This window comes from Callorhinus ursinus, unplaced genomic scaffold (assembly GCF_003265705.2).
Source record: "Callorhinus ursinus isolate GAN/ISIS: 27379988/994484 unplaced genomic scaffold, GSC_fseal_2.0 scaffold59, whole genome shotgun sequence".
In the NCBI taxonomy this organism is placed as follows: domain Eukaryota; kingdom Metazoa; phylum Chordata; class Mammalia; order Carnivora; family Otariidae; genus Callorhinus; species Callorhinus ursinus.
In genome coordinates, this window is record NW_027397121.1 from 6,617,998 (window position 1) to 6,637,344 (window position 19,347).

Genomic DNA, 19,347 nt, shown 5'->3' on the forward strand with positions numbered 1-19,347 from the left:
TGCGGTGGTGGAGCAAAGCCCACACGGAACAGCACACAGAGAAGGGGCTCTCACTGCGCGGGTGGGGTTCAGGCAGGGCTTCCTGGGGAGAAGTGCAGAGGCTGGAGCTGTGAGCCTGGTAAGGGTAATGGAAGGGGGGGGCGGGCAGGCAGGAGGACAGGAAGGAAGGGGGAGGCAGGGGGGCCGGGATTTTGGAGCAATGCCCTCAGTGACCCCAAGCTTGAGTGAGGCTTCTCTCCAAACCCGCTGGGGGAAGATCAATACCTGGTTGGGTCTCCGAGCCCAGGGCTTGAGGACCCTTGTTCAGAAGCCCCATGAACAAAGCAGGTCTCTCCAGCCTCGCTGGAGGCAGCCTGAAGTTGCCACAGCCCCCACGGAGGGGAATTTGGCAATGCCCTTCAAAAGTAAAGTGTCTTTTCTTCCCAGTCCTGGTGTCCTACCACTTCCTGAGGGCCCAGGGGCGGCTCTGTCATCTTCGACTTCTCCTTTTTTTTTTTTTTTAATAGTTCATTTTTTTTAAGATTTCATTTATTTATTAGAGAGGGGAGAGGGTCAGAGGGAGAAGCAGGCTCCCCGCTGAGCCGGGAGCCCGACGTGGGACTCGATCCCAGGACCCCAGGATCATGACCTGAGCCGAAAGCAGTCGCTCAACCAACTGAGCCACCCAGGTGCCCCTCGTCTTCAGCTTCTGATGGAGTGGCCACCCTCCCCCATAGACCACCCTCCGGCCTTGAGCAAGCTGCCATTCCCTCGCATGGTCTCAAGGCCCTGATTCCCCTCCCTCTGGGGCCTCCTGCCCCTCTGTTTCTCCCTCCCAACCCCGCAGGCATCACCCCACCAGCGCGGCCCACTTCCCTGTTCCCTGACCGAACCTGCTCTCCCCGCACTGCCGGCCTTTACTTGTGCCATCCGCTCAGCCTGGAATGCTGTTCCACTCTCCATCTGTTGAAACCTGGGTCACGTTTCAAGACCTCACCAAGATGGCACCTCCCTGAGGGTCCTGTCCAGAGCCCCAGTCAGAGCCTCTCCTCTGTGCAGTGGGTCACCAGGACAACTACTGGAAAGTTTGGCAAGGAAGCTCAGGGCCAAGAGCCTGAAGGAAAGATCTGGCCCAAGAGACCCAGGAGAAAGCAAAGGAGGATATCTTCCACTCCCATTTATCCTGAAGTAGGGGCGGGGAGGATGCAGGATCGCTTAATGGTGGTACTGGGAAGGAATCATCTGGATTTTACAAGGCCTTGTAGTGGCAGGAAGGCTCTAGGAAGAGGCAGATGGTGATAGCCAAGGAGAGGTTGGGGGAGGGAGAGGATTAGAGCTGATGGGACTCCCGGGAGCAGGTGGGGGGTGGGGCAGGGGCTGGTGCGCAGCCAGGAAGCCACAGGGATTTGAAATGATGAGGGGAAGTCTCTAGAGGGGCCACCATTTTTGATTGCCTGGGCTAGCTCAGGGGACATCGGCTCCCAGGAGGGTTTTGATCCTGGGGTTTCTCTCCATCCAGGAACAAACAGCACACACACCAGGCTGGCGATGGATAAGACAGACTGCTGCGTAGATGGTAAGTTTGCACATGTCTAGGCTTTTGCCACTGGTATCCAAGAGAAGCTGGTAGGAGGATTTGGTGGCTTGAGGATGGGAGCGGGACAGGGGGACTTTTTTTCCCTAATATTTTATCATGATAATTTTCAAGCATATGGAAAGATTGAAAGAATGAAATAGAGAACACCCATCTATCTACCACCTAAGTTCTACAATTACCATTTAGCTAGATTTACTTTATCTCACAGGTCTCCATCCATCTTATTTTTTGATATATTCCAAAGTAGTTGTGGGCACCTGGGTGGCTCAGTCGGTTAAGCATCTGCCTTCGGCTCAGGTCATGATCCCAGGGTCCTGGGATAGAGCCGAGCCCCGCATTGGGCTCCCTGCTCAGTGAGGAGTCTGCGTCTCCCTCTCCCTCTGCCCCTACCGCCCACCCCCACTGGTGCTCTCTCGAGCTATCAAATAAATAAATAAAACTTAAAAAAAAACCATTTCAAAGTAGTTGCAAGCATCAGTATATTCCACCCCTAAACACCACGGGGTGTGCATCATTAACTAGAGTTCAATATTTGTTTACAGGTTTTCTGTTTTATGTTTGTGTGGGGATGTTTGGAGATATTTACACAAAGTGAAATGCACAGATCTTAAGTGGAGCATCCCTAGAGCTCTGAGAAATGGATACACCTGTGTAATCCAACTTCCATCAAGATATAGAACATGACATCACCCCAGAAAGCTCCCTGATGCCCCTTCCCAGAGAATCTCAGCCAGAGACTCTTCACTGTACCTCTTTTGTATGACTGATGTTCACCAACATCCATTCTCCCCTTGAGCTTGTGGCTGCCCAGAGAAGACCACATTCCCCAGTCTTTCTGGCAGCTTGACGTGGTTATGTGATTAAGCTTTTATCTATGGAGTGTAAGTAGAAGCATCATGCAGCTGCTTCTAAAAACCATCCTTAAAAGACAGCTGGTGTGCCCTTGGCCCCAGCCTCCTTCCTGTTGCCTGGGACACAGCTCTCATGGCCACCAGGCTGGACCACGGAGAAGGGGACACACCACACCCAGGGTTGGGGGAGCAGTAGGCTGGAGGGAGCCTGGGTCCCAGAGCTCTCGAGGGAGCACACATGATCTGGATTGCTTGCTCCAGACTTTTCAGGTGAGAGAGAAATAAACAGCCACCTGGTTTCAGCCACTGTCAAACGACAGTCTCTGTTAGAATCAATCTATTCTTAAAGGCAAACTTGCGCTTTTTTAAATGTGGTATTATGTGCGCGTATCACCTATTCAAAAAAGCACATCATAACACAAGAGTAAACATAAAACAAATAAAAAGGACGCCGTTGTAGAGACTGTTCTCTGCCCTTCCCGCCCCAGCAGGCTGTGGTGACACTGCAGCTGGTTCTATTAGTGACAACTGCAGATTGGTGTCGCACAGCAGAGACCCAAATTAACAGTGGCTTCAAACAAGATAGAAATGTATTTCTCTGCACGTAAAAACTGGAGGCAGCCAATATTAGAGATTTCTGAGCCAGCCTCCCACTCTCCCAACATTCCGTGTTAGCGGGATGGCCGCAGTTTCTGAACACAAAGCTTGGCCATCAGGGCTCACACTTGAGGTGACCACAGGACGTTGTGCCTTCCCGGAGATGTAGGTACCCCTCTGGTCCACACAGTGGTGAACCCTCTGACGTCTGCCTGTACGCTGGGCAGGGGCCCCTCCAGTCTGCAGCAAAACCTTCCAAATGTGGGGCGCTCCCAGCACCAGATATCTTGGGGCTGGGCCAGCTCATGGGCTGGCTCCACGTCGCCCTCTCTGTCCCCAGACAGCCTCTCAGCCTCCAGGGCCCTCCTCCTGGGGCCTGGGGATTTGGAGGCAAGTTCTCCTTATTGGGCCCCGCAGCAGGTTATCAGCCAGCCTCCTGTCCTCTTGCTGAGGTCCGGGCCATGTTCACACACGAAATCTTAATCTTCTTAGGCTGTCCTCACTCGGAGCTGTCGGCTTCTGTGCCCGCTGCCCTCTCGGCCTTCGGCTTCTGATCCCAGCTGTCACCGTTCCACGCCCCCCACTCTGCCAACCAAGTCATAGCAGGTGGCCATCCCAGGGGCTGTTTATCTGGCACAAGTATCCCTTAAAAGTCACTCTTGGATTTGGGACTTTCACTAGACTGGCAACAGTAATAACTTCAGTAATGGTAGCAATTACAGTGACTGCTTTTTTTTTTTTTTAGAGAGAAAGATTGCGCCGGGGGGCGGGGAGTGGGGGCTGGGAGCAGAGGGGGAGAGAATCTTTTTTATTTTTTTTAAAGATTCTGTTTATTTGAGAGAGAGAGAGTGCGCAAGCACAGGCAGGGGGAGGGGCAGAGGGAGAAGCAGACTCCCCGCTGAGCAGGGAGCCCGACTTGGGACTTGATCCCAGGACCCTGGGATCATGACCCGAGTCAAAGGCAGCCACTTAACTAACTGAGCCACCCAGGCATCCCGAGAGAGAGAATCTTAAGCAGGCTCCACACCCAACCTGGAGCCCGACACGGGGCTCAATCTCAAGACCCTGAGATCATGACCTGAGCTGAAATCAAGAGTCGGACGCTTAACTGACTGAGCCACCCAGGCGCCCCTACAGCTACTGCTCTCTAAATGCCTAGTAGGTGACAGATGTCATGTGTCCTGAGGCAAAGATTGCTTGCTTCCATTTTACAGATGAAGAAACTGAGGCTCAGAGGTGTTAACAGACACTTCCAAGGGTTGGATTCCAGGTCCTTCCCCAAGTCGGGGTAAAGGCTTGGAGTCCAGTCCAGCTCAGCCACTCACCAGCCATGTCACCATGGGCAAGGCCCTTTGCCTCAGCTTTGCTGGGTTTCTGAACCCGTCAAGTGGGAAGAAGGATGCATGGGACGCAGAGATATGATATGTGTGACATCTTGTCTGTGTCCTAGGCTCTCCGGGGCAGGGATGCCTCAGGCCTGGCCCTCCAGGACCTTACTCAGCGCTGCCATGTTGGCCTGCGTGGCCAGTGATTCTGTTGACTGACACGGAGGGACCCAAGGTTGGGAAAGGGAGAGCCACGGGGGCTCCTTGGGGTGGGGTGGGGTTGAGGAGGTAAGAACAGGGAGCGGTGGGGACACGAGCGTAGCAAGGGACAGAGATGTGAAGGAGCCAGGATGACAAAAAGTTGGGGACAAGTGAAGAGAGTCTTAGAGCAGGGCAGAGGGACCTGGGAAGCCTTGGGGAGGTGACCCCTGGTGGCACACCACTAAAGAACCGGCAGAGATCCAGGGGGCCAGGGTTGGCTCCTGTGTGAGCCACTCTTTGGCAGAGAGTCCTTGGTCTTGGATGGCTGCAGGTCACTTCTGTCCCTTCCAATCTGCACCCCTCAGGCCTGCGCACTCCTGAGCTTGCGAATGTCACAGTTCTGAGCTCCCCTCAGGGAGGCCGTTCCCACCACCCCGGAGCCCCCTGCCCCTCCTGCCCTGAGAGCCTGCAGCAAGGGGGTGGGGGTGGGCAGTGGGTGACAGGGGGATCCAGGGCAACGAATTACAGAGAAACCTGTCAGCCCTCAGGGCAGCCTTTGGAGGTGGGGGCAGGTGGCAATTTGAAGAGCAAACTCTAGGCTGTTTACCCACTGAAACATCTCCGGGTAGGTATTTACTTTTCTGGGATTCTGGGAGGGGGAGAAAAATGAGCATGGGGCCTCCAAGGGCTTCAGCAAACAGTGGAGAGGCGTCTGTGTGTTAACTGATTCTGTCAGCTGGCTAGGCACCTCCCGGAGGCCATCGGCATGCACGCTGGGTCTGGGCAGCTTGACGACAACTAGGAGGGCTCAGCACTGGTGAGCCAGAGGGAAACGTGGAGGTCAGTGAGGCTGCACCCCCACACCACTGTCCAGAGAGGGGAGGTCACAGCCCCACCAGAGGGGAAGCATTTCTGGGTGAGGGACTGGGGCCATGTAGCCACTGGGCACTCGGGGCTGGGCTGAGCATGGTCGTCGGTGCCCTGGAGTGGTCCTCCAGCTGATCTGGCAGCTCTGGGGTCCAGGACTTGAGACCCGGGCAGCCCCTTAACCATTTGGGGTCTCTTGTTTCTCTGGCTGCAGTGTAGGGAGGTGAGGGCTCCCTGGGAGGTTCCCAGGTATTGATGGAACTTTGTAGAATTTGAAGAGCTAAGTAGGAACACAAGAGTGTCATCATTTCCCAGCCTATTTCTGGAGGTCGGCTGGTTCTCTTTTTAACAGAGAGGAGGTAGAGAGAGGCACCGTTCTGTGCCTTGTGCCCTCCCCTGGGGAATGGGTGTGATAGCAAAAGTACCCCCCGCAAAGGTAGTTGAGGGGAATGAGTCCGTCCTTGAAAGCTCCTGGGGAGTGCTCAGCAGTGTTGACTATTATTCTGTGAATGTTTGTTAGGCATTATCTCTGTGCCAAGGACCCAGGGACAAGATTGCCCAGGCCCTGGGGCGCCTGGCTGGCTCAGTCAGTGGAGCGTGTGACTCTTGATCTTGGGGTTGTGAGTTTGAGCCCCACACTGGGTGTGGAGATGACTTAAAAATGAAATCTTAAAAAAAAAAAAAAGATTACACAATCCCTGTCCTTTAGGGGTTCAGATCTCAAGATGTGGTTCCGAGACTCTTTGGGGGGGGCCTCATGATAATACTCAGGTGCTATTTGCCATTGTCATTGTGTGCTATATTTGCAAGTGATGGTACCCAAGCTCTGGTGCTTAAAAATGCTGGAGCCTCAGTAAATGTCTAGGGAGCGGCATCAAACTGTACTAAATGAACAGTGGCCATGGTTTTCTTTTCTTGCAGGAAGGGGAGGAAAACTTTTCCCTTCTTCTCTTCTAGGTTGTTCTGCTGGTCTAAAAATTAAATTGACAGAAGACAGATGAACACGAGAAAAACAAATTTAATTTCATATATGGGAGCTCATGAAATAGAAGACTCAGGGGCGCCTGGGTGGCTCAGTGGGTTAAGCGTGCGACTCTTGATTTCGGCTCAGGTTGTGATCTCAGGGTCGTGAGATCGAGCCCTGTGTTGGGCTCCACGTTCAGCAGGGAGGGTGCTTGAGATTCCCTCTCTCCATCTCCTTCTTTGGGCCCCCTTTCCCCACCCTGCTCTCTCTCTCTCTTTCTCTAAAAAAGAAATGAGATTCAGAGAAGTGACCAAAGCAGGCAGCTTTCATTCTTTTTAGGCCAAGAAACAATACATTTGTGAAGAACTGATAAGACAAAAGAGTTGGGGCTTGCGACAGTAAATTAATGATGAAGTAGCAGGTTTTGTTTATACAGCCTTCTTGGCCCCAAATTCCCTACCGCTGGTAATAAGACTGTTTCTCCACCTCCTGGTACAGGGAGGGCACCTTTCACGTGGGGGATTTATTTGCTGCTTTCAAGGGGACAAAGGAGGGTCAGAGTGTCCCTCTCCTGGCTGTTTCCCAAGTAACTGTCATTCAAGATAATCAATATATTTGGGGGTGGTCTGCCCTGAACTCCATTCCCAGTTTCACGAAGAGTCCTTGATTTGCCAATAAAAATCGTTAACTTTATTAAATCTCTATCCTTGAGTACACATCCTTTTCATTTTCCGTGTGATCAAGTGGGAAGTACATATATATATATATTTTTTAAAGATTTTATTTATTTACTTGACAGACAGAGAGTTAGCAAGAGCAGGAACACAAGCAGGGGGAGTGGGAGAGGGAGAAGCAGGCTTCAGATGCTTAACGACTAAGCCACCCAGGCGCCCCAGGAAGTACATATTAACCATCCTGAAGCACGGTCATTGTCTCAAAGAATCACACTTCTGTGATTGTCTGAGTCGGAAGCTAGAACAGCCATTTTCATTTTTACTTGGAAAACAAAACAAACTTGTTATTTTTCTTGGGTATTTGACATACATTTTCTTGAAAATGAACAAAGCGAGTGTGTTGCTCCAAGGAAAACAACTGTCAGTATTTGTTGCCAATGATAAAATCCGAGCTTTCAAGCAAAATTTGGAATTTTGGACCACTTTTGTCTGCAACCAGGAGCTTGACAGCTTCCTAATATTTTAAGACCTCATTTCCAAATGGCCAATACGTGGTATTACAAAATCTTACACTGGTAAAAGATCCACTCAAAGTGTACGATAGACCAACGGATTTTAATGTAACAGAATAGGAAAAGTTTGTTGGTAAGGTTTCAGATTCCAGACTTCAACTCACCCTCAAGAATCTACAACATGTGGGGGCACCTGGCTGGCTCAGTCAGTAGAGTGTGTGACTCTTGATCTCAGGGTCATGAGTTCAAGTTCCATGTTGGGCATGGAGACTACCAAAAAAAAAAAAAAAAAAGAATCTACAACATGTTGAGGTTTGGTGTAATATCAAAGAAAAATGTCCACAGTAATGGAAGAGGCTACTAGAATTATCCCTTTCCCAGCTCCCTAACTGGGTGAGGCCAGATTTTCTTTTTTTTCTTTTTTTAAGGTTTTATTTATGTATCTGACAGAGAGAGCACGCAAGCAGGGGGAGTGGCAGGCAGAGGGAGAGGGAGAAGCAGACTCCCTGCTGAGCAGGGGGGCTTGATGCCAGGACCCCAGGTTCATGACCTGAGCTGAAGGCAGACGCTTAACCAGCTGAGCCACCCAGGTGCCCCCCAGATTTTCTTTATCTAATTCAATCAAAACAGCATATTGCAGGAGATGGAATGTAGAAGCACACACAAGGATCTAGCTGTCTTCTATTAAAAAGGTTTGCGAAAATGTGAAAAATTCTGTTCTCTTTTGTTTCCCCAGTCATCTTTCACAAAAATATATTACTTATATTAACATGTACTGAGTTTATTATTTTTATCTTCACATGAGTTAATAAATGAATACTTACAATTTTCTCCATTTTAATTTCAAAATATTGAATAAACCTCCATAAACAAAAGCTCTTTGGGGTCCTAAATAATTTTTAAGAGTGTAAAGGGGTCCTGACACCCAAAGATTTGAGAACTAGTGGTCTAGTACATGTGGGGTGGGGAACAAGCAAACAGTGATACCCAGCCAGGTGAAGGCTAATGTGGGAGACAGATGGACTGACTGCTGTAAGTCAGGAGGGCTCCCAGGAGGAGGTAACCTTTTTTTTTATTATGTTATGTTAATCACCATACATTACATCATTAGTTTTTGATGTAGTGTTCCATGATTCATTATTTGCGTATAACACCCAGTGCTCCATGCAGAACATGCCCTCCTTAATACCCATCACCAGGCTAACCCATCCCCCCACCCCCCTCCCTCCAGAAAGGAGGGGGTAACCTCAAAATCCAACTAAATGTGGCTGGCAGATTGTCCTGGTTACTAGAACAGAGGCTGGTATGAGTGTTACGGATCCATCTATCATAGCCGCTAACTCAGGAAAGAAACAGATGAGCCCAGGTGCCCTGCTGGGGCAACGGCTCTGGCCTGGGGAATCCCGTGGGGTCTGGAGAAATCGAAAGCAAACTCCTGGCTGCATTTGCCAACACCTTTGCCGGACAAACTCAGATAAACTCATTTGTCGTAAATGAAGCCAGTAACTCAAGATACGGGGCTTTGGAAGAGGGAAAGAGAGAGATTTATTTCGGGAGTCGACCGTGGGGATAGGTAGCAGGCTCAAGCCTTAACAACTGACCTCTCAGCCCGCGAGAGGGATGTCTAGCATTTTACGGGAGAAGTTCAGGGGAGTGTGTGCAAGAGAGCAGGTACGGGTTAAGTACACGATCCTGGGAGGGGAGGGGACGTGTGGGGTGTGGTCTTCCAGGCCGTCAGTTGCTATAGGACTTTCCTGGCCTGGCTGTTGGAAAGTTCCAGTCATTACAAACCAACGATTTGAGCTGTTTTCCCCAGATCAAAATGTTCAGGCTTTTATGGACTCCTCCCTCCTAGGGTGCTGGGTGCAACATGGACACTCTGTGGTCAGATCCAGCCGCCCCCCGCACAGCCCCCTCACCTCTGACCCCTGGCAGAGAGGCCCGTGGACACCCTGTCCACCCCCGCCCCCACACCTCCAAGCCGGGGTCAGCACCCACCCACTTTGCTGGCCCCCCACATCTCCACTGCTTTTGCTAACTCTCCATCCCCCTGCTGTCTCATGTCTCAGGGACCGCCCTTGACCCCCGGATCCGTCAAGAACACGCACAGCTGCTGCAGCAAGCAAGGAAGACTTCACTGACAGCCACCTTTTTATTTTTCTCACAGAACAAGAAGCCTGGAGGGCCGGCTCAGCGGCCCACGGAGGTCACGTGGCCACCACCAGCTGCAAGGGAGGTTGGGAAGGGTGGTTTTACCGGTGTTCTGCGCAGAGCTCCTAAAACTCTTGGAATTTCCTAATCCACAAAGGCAACAGAGTGTCTTCTGTTATGTTAATGAGGTAATTTTGGGACCACACCTAAACCTGGGGGCTGATTGCCTGGAGAACCAACCCAGGGGGATTAGAGGGTTGGAACTTTCAGTCCCACCCTCAGACCTCCAAGGGAGGGGAGCTGGGAGGCGGGAGGTTGAATCTCCAGGTTGACAGTGTCCCAGTTGAGTTAACTCGACCCCCAGCTGCTGTCACAGAGCGCTTGGGGTGGGGAAAAACCCGTTCCAAATGTTGGAATTGGTGTCAGAATTGGAATTGGGTTCAGAGGGTGAGCGGGCAACCAGGCCTAATGGGCACAAATATCTACTCTTGGAGAACTCTTCTCCCGAGGGTCTCCTGCCTGCCGATGCCTCTGAAATTGTTTTCAACCAGTGACTTCTCTCCTGGGCTCTTGATCAGTGATTTCAGTTGCCTGGTCCGGTTTCACCTTACAACCACAGGTCCCAACTCCATCTAACCAAGACGAGCTCTCTTCCCAGGTTGGGAGCCCTGCGGTTCTCTTGATTGGCCGAGTTGGAAATAGGACATCCAAGGGCAGGCTTCTCCCCTGGTAATGTCCTCCCAGCTTGGCCAGATCTCCTCCTGACTCCCACTGCCCCATCCTAGCTCTGTGTGCCATCTCTGTCTCTAGCCTCCCTTCCCGTTCCACTGGGCCAGCTCTGTCAAGGACACACATCTCCCTGCTCAAGGTACTTCCTGCGGCTCTGGGCGCATCCCCCATCATCTGGCCCCAGCCCGCTCTTCTGGCCTCTTAACCCATTCGATATATATATACCTCTAAACCTGGCGGGGACAGGTACACATTTGTGCACACGTGTGTATACCGTGCTGTGTTCTAGCTCGGCCAGACCACCCACCATCCTCACTCTGGGAACACCTCGTATAACTTTCTTGCCTTTGCATCTTTGCCTACACCGTGCTCAGGGCTGGGAATGCCCTTCCGGCTCAAGTTCTAGTTCCGATATTTTGGCTTCAAAGAGCAGAGACACTCAAGTTACCTTCATCAAAGGTTTAGTGAAAGATGTATGTGGCCTGGAGCCCGAGGCCCACTTGATGAGTGTCTCCAGTCCTTCCTGGGCACTCCTGCCTCTGCATGGTCCCCTTTCCTTGAGCCACCAGGCAGCTGCCCACTCCCCCATTCTTCATAGAACGTGCTGGGCTGTCGTGTGGGTTCGTTTCCACAGGGCCCGTTGTGGCCTCTCCTCGTGCTTCTCCCTTCCTGCTCTGATAACTGCCTGGTCTACTGCGTTGTGGTCGAGATCCTGAGCGGATTCCAGCACAAGCCACATAGGTCAAGGCAGCCTCATAATGTGCTTGGCTGCCCCCAGTCAGGTGCTTGCTCTGGCCCACCCGGGGCAGGCATGAGATCATGTCACCCGGCTGACCTTCCCAAGGGGCTGGGGTCGAGACACGGGGGCAGGGGGATGACCCCCAGCAGTCCTGTCCCATGTCCGCAGGTCCTCTGCTCTGTCAAAGCCCTTCTCAAATATAATCTCCTCCAAGAAGCCAAACTTTCTTGCAGTTTCCGGCTGCCCGGCACAGGGACTGGCGTGGAAAGAAGGCCCATGTCAGGAAGGAGGTGGGTCAGCGCTTTCCTGCAGAGGGCAAAGAAGCTTCCCCAGCTACAGTTGAGTCAGAAACAAGGGGAGAGACAAGACCTGGGGCAAGACCAAGGGAGCAAGTTGCCCCCTTTGGGCAGGGTGCCAGCCCCAACTCGCCCCTTTCCTTTATCCTCATTGCCTGCTGCCCCGAGGGCTGCTAGGTTTGTGAGCCTTGCCGGCCGCACCTGATCCTTTTATAGAGGACGCTGAGGCCCAGGGACAGGGAAGGCCAGAAACCTCAGCCAAGATTGCCCTGCTGTCCTGGGCTCGGGACCCGACTCCCAGGGGAGTATTCCCAGCCGCCTGCTCTCCATTCCCTCCCACTGCAGGGCTTGCTGGTGGCTGATTCTTTCTGCCTCAGGAACGCAGAGGCTCTGCCCAGGCCCCTCTCCCCTCTTCCCAGCTGGCTCAGGCGGATTCCAGTAAATAACATGCTGCCCATCAATCAGAGGTCACTCAGGCCAGGGCCGATCGATGGCCGCAGACAGCTGGGCAGGCGGGTAATGAAGTGCCAGCTCCTTGGGGTTGGGGGCAGGCCTGGCCCTGGGATTTAATCCCCTTGCCTCCGGGACAAGCCTCCAGCTCTGGTGACAGGAGGGAAGACAGATGAGGCTCCAAGGACAGGGAGGGGAGGGGCTGGGGCAGGGGTGGAGTTGGCGAAGCTATAGGGGGGCGGTGTGTGTGGTGCACAGTGCTCTTCTCAACCTCTCCAAGCAAACCTCCCTAGGGATCTCCCACGGTGGGTGCACACGCCCCACCGCACCCCACCCCTGCCCACTGGGCAAAACACATTCCACACCATGTACTTACCCCCGCAGACATAGGCTGTCTGTTCCTCTAAAACGGGGTGCTCTGGGGGCAGAGAAGGACACAAGCATTGTTGCACATTTCGTATGTGTCAGCTCTGTGTCATCTTATTTGGTGTTCATAGCAGCCCGGCTTGATGAATACTATTATGTCCAACCCATAGACAAGGAAAGAGGCTCAGAGAGGAAGCCATGTTTAACAAGTAGAGCTGCCCTATAATGGACCAGGCCAGGCAGCCTCATAAGGTGGTGAGCTCTCCATCACTTTGGGCATTCAAGCAGAGGCTGGAGGAGTAGCTGTTGGGGGCTATGGAGGAATTCCTGCAGAAGATGGGCTTTGTACTACATAGCCTTGGGGTCTTTCCCAACTCTGAGCTTGTGTTAGTCTTTGGGAAACAAGGAATGAACTGGGTTTGGGGGCAGGGCCCAGGGCCCCAGGTGGAGGGATTGTGAGATGTGGCTGCGAAGCTACACTTCCAAATCATGTCTGCATGGACCCCTTTGGGTCCTCTGGAGGCACTGCAGAGCCCACAAATGTTTGACTCAAGTTCATTTCCGGTATCGTTTTTTATGGTAAAACAGTATTTAAAAATAGAGGCTGGCAATTAGGTTACACAACTTATAACCCATTCGAAATCACCAAAAGGTTTGCTGTGAGTGGACCTGGGGCTAAAGATTGTCCTGCATCTGTGTTTAATTGAAGAGTATTGCAAGGAGGGATAATAGAGGAAACAAGCCTCTTTTAACTTGCAATTACTTATCTGCACGAATAAATTGTGTACAACACAAACAAAATGTGAAACAAGTTGGAAGCGAGGACAGAAACCGTCATTGATAAGCCCTTTGTTTTATTTTATAGTCAACAAAACAACCTTGTTCTCATCTTATCTAGTCTTGTTATAATTATTCTCTCTTATTACAATAAGAATATGGCATACGTGTGAGCCTATCAAGTACACTTATACCAGCAAAATACTTTTCTCTGTTTTGCCCATTGTAATTCTACCTCGGTTTCGTTCAAGAAAGGAGCTCTTCTGTTGAAAACGCTGGAATGTCACTACAGCAAAGTGACCTAGGCTGCCACCCCCGCACCCTGTCCAAGCAAGGTGGGGTGAGGGGGTCGGGATTCACATTCACAGCCTCTGCCTCTCTGGATACACAGACCACAGGCTCAGTGAGCAGGACCAGCGGCGAGAGAGGAGCTTGATCTGTGCACTGTGGGTGCGGGGATAAACAAGGGGCAGCTGGAACATTCTTGCTGGTTCTTCCCTGGGAGGGAGGACTGGAGGAGAGGCCGTGGTGGTGAGGGGGGAGCTCAGTCACCTTCAGAGGCTGTGTGCAGGTCTGATGCAGGGAGCCATGGGTGAGCAGAAATACCGAGGGTGAAGAGGTCACAGGTAGGAGAAAAATACACGAAGATCGTGGTGTCTTCCATTGGGAACAGAGGGATCGGCACATGCGACCTGGTCTCCATTATTGATCCTGCTCTGTTCTGTAATCTGACAAAGAGGCCCAGAGGCTGTGGCTACCCTGGGCCCTGAGCTGTCTTCTCTTCCAGAATTCCCTTCTGGGCTTTAAGGCTATTTAGGGGGTCACATAGATGCCTATTGGCTTCATTTCTATCATGTGTGTCTGCCCTACAGACTCTGACCTTGATGTAGAAAGAGCCCATTTAGCCTGACCAGCAAGACTCAAGGTCCCCTCTCCAAATGGCCCCCAGACATGGCCTTGATTGAGTGAAGGTTTGGGGATCAAAATGCCAACCTCATCTCTTATCACTCACTCCTTCTCTCCCTACCTTTCAGCAACCCCGGCCTTTGGTCTGCTTGTCCAACCCCAACCAAGCACACTCCTACCTCAGGACCTTTGCACTTACTATAGGCCCTTTACCTGGAAGTTCCTTCCTGCAAACTTTTGCACAGCGGGTTGCTTCTCAGTCTCAGGTCCCACCTCAGGTGTCACCTTCCCAGACCGCCTCCCCTGACCTCCTCATCCAGTGTAGCCTCCCCTGCCCCACCACCACCCGTTCTGTCATTGGGTTCTCTTTTCTTTGTAACACATGTCATGTCTTATTTACTTACTTGTTTCATGGAGTATTTTGCTTCTCCACACTAGGATGTCAGCTCCACGGGCAGGGACCTCATCTGCCTTGTTCACTGCTGTGTCCCTTACTCCTAGCACTGTGCCTGGCACACAGTAGGTACTCAACAAATGTGTGTGTCATCCAGGAGCTCAGAGCTTTGGAGCTGGGCATGCTTTTCAGAGATGATTTCCCGAGAAATGGGGGACTTCATTTTTAAGCACAGAAGCTTGGAGCCTTGAATGGGGAAATGGAGAGAGGGGTTTGTGATGGGAAAGTAGAGGGGGAAGAGTGGCTATGTAGACAGTAAAGGCTTGGTATGGGGGGGCAGGGGGCAGCAGGAGTTCTGGTGTGTGGGAAGACCTAAAACTTGCTCTGGGGGAAAGACAGCTGGAAGGCAGAAGGTTCTGGATCTCAATGATGTGACAGGAAGACACCAGGGCAAGGGGGCACACAGGAGGGGCCCTGTTTCTGGCCCTCATTTAGACCCTACTTTCCAGGGGAGTGAGGCCCAGAGCTGGCTACTTACTTAGCTGAGAGAAAGATGGAAGGAGAAATGCCAGGGAGGGAGAAAATCGGAAAAAGAGCTTTTAAAATAGCAAACTATCATCCAGTCACAGTGTTAGCCAGTGGCTGCAGCAGACAAGCAGCTTTGCTTTGCTCAGAACCTGAGGGGAACTCCATCTTTCCTTGCAGGGGTCCCACTCCACAGAGGATGGGGCCACTGGCTCTGTCTGGGGGGTGTGGGAGAGCTTTTTTTTTTTTTTTAAGATTTTATTTGTTTACTTATTTGAGAGAGAGAGAGTGCGTGGGTGCAAGCTGGGGGAGGTAGAGGGAAAGAATCTCAAGCCAACTCTATGCTGAGCACAGAGCCCAACATGGGGCCCGTTCTCACCACCCTGAGATCATGACCTGAGCCAAAACCAAGAGTCAGACACTTAACCGACTGAGCCCCCCAGGTGACCCTAGGAGGGCTTTTGACAGGTGGGGGGAGTTTGCTTGGTGCAGGGAGAACCTCACCTTAAGGGACGGGCCTGCACAAGCAAAGGCTAGGAAGGGCAGGGAACTTTCCGGAAAGGTGTCTAGACTGGTATGACTGGCCTGGAGGAGCCTGTGGGGTGGGGAAGAAGGGGCAGGATGGCAGGCCACCAGGGAGCCAACGCTCTGCCAGGTGACGGGAGATTTAGCAGGACTCAGGTCTGGGCGCTCCCCCTCCAACTCCCGTGGTCGGTCCGGGAGGTGTGCGATGCCAGGCCCACAGGGGCGGACAGAAATGTGTTTGCTGTGTCCCCCTCACCTCCTGAAACCCAGCCGTCCTTTCATCTGGGCTCACCCTGCTCACCTCCCCGTTTCTGATCTTGTTTACTGGAGCAATTAAATTGTAGAGGCCCATCAGCACGGTCCTTCGAATGCCAGGTTCTTCCCAGATAGCATTATTTAATAGACTGGATGGTAAGTCCGCAGGCTCCGGCTGGGACTGCCGACCCACCGAGGCAGAAAATTAATAAACACGGTGCCTGCCCCTGTTGCCCTCTCTCGGCAGGGCCTGGCCGGCCTCTGCTCACTCTCTCCTGCCCGTGGGGGGCTGGCAGGGACAGCTTCCCCGGGGAAGGGGGCACTGGAATTTTTGGGAGGAAGGACAGGAAAGCCTCAGGGACTTAGCAGACCATCTCGGGATACTGGGGCCAGTCTGGAAGCCCGTTTCTGCCACACTGTGGGACATGTTACTTAACCTCTCTGGCCTCAGTCCACTCATCTGTGTAATGGGGTCAAGGTGAGGCTCTCAGAGGTGATAAGTGTAAAACGCTCGGCGTGATAACCAGCCCGTGGCAGGAACCCAACAGGCAACAGTTCCTTCCCTCTCCCTCGCAGGTAAGCATGGTTCCTGTGCTGATGGCAGGGCCTCCTGCCTGGGGGTAGGGGGGAGGAGGGCTGAGTGGGGAATAATAGTTACCAGGCAGCTCCTGACTTACAGGTCACGGAAGTGCTGTAGGCTGATTGGAACTTGGATGTGTGGCTTCAGGAAAAGAGGCCCCCATACCCGGCATCATGGGTAGGACTCTCACTCTCTGCATGTTCTGGGGCAAGTCGCTTAGCCTCTTGGGCCTCAGTTTCCTCACCTCTAAAATGGGCACAGGGAGTATGGTAAGGCCTGGTGGAGTATTGGGAGACCATGCTGAACCCCTGGCATGGCAGCAGGTGTCCTGACAATTCTGCTCGTCTCCCCACAGTGTGCCGGGCAGCCCCCAGGGGAGAGGAGCAGCTGGGGAGAGGTGGAGGGGGCCCAGGACAGGGTGAGGCACATTGCTGAGGAGATGAGGAGCATGATTCTGGCGGACAAGGGCCCGATGCCCAGCTTGAATCCCAGGCGCGGGGGGGGGGGGGGGGGGCAGTGGCTCAGGCTCTTGCTCCCTCCCCGTACTATTCCACACCCAATGGCCCTCCTTGGTGGCTGGTGGGTGGAGCTTGAGGGGGAGGAAGGGAAGAGGGAGCCAAGGTGTGCGGGGTGGGGGTGGAATCCTGACCTGGGTTCCCATATTCTTCTAACAGATATGGATCGCGCATCTACTATATGTGGGGACACACAGTGACGTCAGCAAAGATCCTGTCCTCAGGGAGCTGATGTTAAGCCAAGGCTTAGGTGCTGGTCAGCATGGTGGACAGAGAGGGGGACACTGAGTGTGTGGTAGCAGGAGAGGGGCTGCTACTTCTCACATGGGGCTGTTATGGAGGGCCTCTCTGAGAAAATGACATCTGAGCAGAGCCCTGAAGCAAGCAAGGGAGCACGTGGGTATCTGGGTAAGAGCATCTGGGCAGAGCGTAGAGCCAGTGCCAAGTCCCTGAGGTGGGAGCAAGATTGGTCTGGTTTTCTTTTTAAGATTTATTTATTTATTTATTTATTTGACAGAGAGGGAGAGACACAGCGAGAGAGGGAACACAAGCGGGGGGAGTGGGAGAGGGAGAAGCAGGCTTCCCGCCGAGCAGGGAGCCCGACGCGGGGCTCGATCCCAGGCCCCTGGGATCATGACCTGAGTGGAAGGCAGACACTTAACGACCGAGCCAACCAGGCGCCCCAAGATTGGTCTGTTTGAGCAGCAGAGGCGGAGTACGTGGAAGTGTGGTGCTTGAGGGGAGGGGGGGGGCGGGAGGAGGTCAGGGATGCGGGAGGACACAGGCCTTGCGTGCACCGTTTTCACTGGGAAGAAATGGGGGGCAGGAGAGGGCTCTGAGCAGGAGAGTGACAGGATGCGACAAGGTTTTACCAGGGTTTCTGTGGTTTCTGAGGGGAAACTGAGTACAGAGGGCAAGCGAAGATGCCAGGGACCAGTGAGGAGGCTACTTGCGCTGCCCAGGTAGGAGGTGATGGGGTCCTGAACCAGGGTAGGGACAACAGAGGTAAGAAAAGGGCTGGCTATGTTTGTTTTTTTTTTTTAAGATTTTATTTATTTATTTGACAGAGAGAGAGAGACACAGTGAAAGAGGGACCACAAGCAGAGGGAGTGGGAGACGGAGAAGCAGCTCCCCGTGGAGCAGGGAGCTGGACTCGGATCTTGATCCCAGGACCCTGGGATCACAACCCGAGCCGAAGGCAGACACTTAATGCCTGAGCCACCCAGGCGCCCCAGACTGGCTATGTTTTGAGGGTAGAACCAACTGGAAGCACAGACCCAGGGTTGAGTCCAGGATGGTCTGTCTTCCTCAGACCTCTGGCCAATTCAAGTCTCCCACCGAGCACATTTCCTATCCCTCAGTGCCTTGACTCTCTTTGGATGACTGGTCCCTCTGCCCCTTCCAGGAACCTTCTGGGGCCTTGGGGAAGCAAGCTATGGTCGGGGGAGAATCTTCCACTAAGGTCTTTCCCTCCCGTTCATTACCCACCCAGGGCATCCTTGCACCCTGGCTCTACACCCTGGGGTCTGAAGTCTTGAGTGGGGCTGGGAGGAAGGCGCCGCCTCCCGGTGGATGAGAAGGGTGTGTGTGTGTGTGTGTTTCTGCCACAGTGGGAGATCCTGCAGGGGTGGTGAATGGCCCTTTAAGGCTGCGGAGGGGGTGATGGGCAGGCACAATGAGGAGGTGCCGCCTTGGGGGAACGTGTCCCTGCGGGTCCTCAGCCTCCTTACCCCAACCTTCTGTCCTTCTGTCGGGCGCCCGCGGCCCAGGTTCCAGGGTCCCAGGCGCGGAGGCGGCACAGTGCCTGGTGCGCTCCAGCCTGCGGTTTCCCGTGCTCTCCTGAGCCCCAGGAATCAGGCGGAGAGATCAGCCTTGTTTTCCGTTTTCCTTTTAAAGTACTACGAAAAGGTTCCCGATTGCCTGTAAAGAGGGGCTCTGCCTCGCGCTTCCCAGCTTCCCGCGCAGCTAGCTGCGCTGCGGAGCTGGGGGTGCAGGGACCGCGCTGGCCGCTGGGGCCCCACCTCCCGTACTACCCGCATCTGCACTCGGCAACCACCCTCCCCGCTCCCCCGTGTTTCTGAGGTGCCCAAATACGAAGACCGCCGGCGAGGGGTGTGTTCTGAGGTTTACTTAACAATCTGCGCCTTTAACTTCCTGGTCCTTGGGGACCATGGCAAGTTCAGGGGCAGTTGGAGCAGGGGAGGGGTGGCAGGGTAGGAGGGGGACACGCGCGGAGGGAGGTTCGAGGGCACCTCCTCAAGCACTCCCTTCCCGCAACTCACCCTTGGCGGCAGACAGGCAGAAGGAAGCCTCAGGGATGGACACCCAGCTAGGCAAAGGCCCTGAGGCGGGAGAGAGCCTGCACTTTAAAAGAACTGAGAAAAGAAAGGCTCGTGTGTAGAAGGCAGGGCTGCTGGTGGGAAATGAGGCTGGCCGGTAGGAGCCGAGGCCTTGCCTGGTGAGGAGTCTGGCTCTTGCTGGAGCCCACTGGGAAGCCTTTAAAGATTTTCAGCAGCAGAATAACATGGTCAAATTAAGAAAAAAAGATTTTTTTTTAAATTAAAGTACCGTA

The 19,347-nt window shown here is 53.2% G+C and overlaps 1 long non-coding RNA gene across 1 annotated transcript; it reads right to left on the reverse strand.

Annotated features, from left to right (window-relative positions):
* Window positions 1-13,109: 13,109 nt before the first annotated feature.
* On the reverse strand, window positions 13,110-19,137 carry LOC112816086 (uncharacterized). Its single transcript, XR_003206115.2, has 5 exons — window positions 19,058-19,137; window positions 18,506-18,673; window positions 16,358-16,506; window positions 14,386-14,621; window positions 13,110-13,803 (listed from the first exon to the last, which is right to left on the reverse strand). It is a non-coding gene; the product is annotated as an uncharacterized lncRNA (long non-coding RNA).
* Window positions 19,138-19,347: the final 210 nt, after the last annotated feature.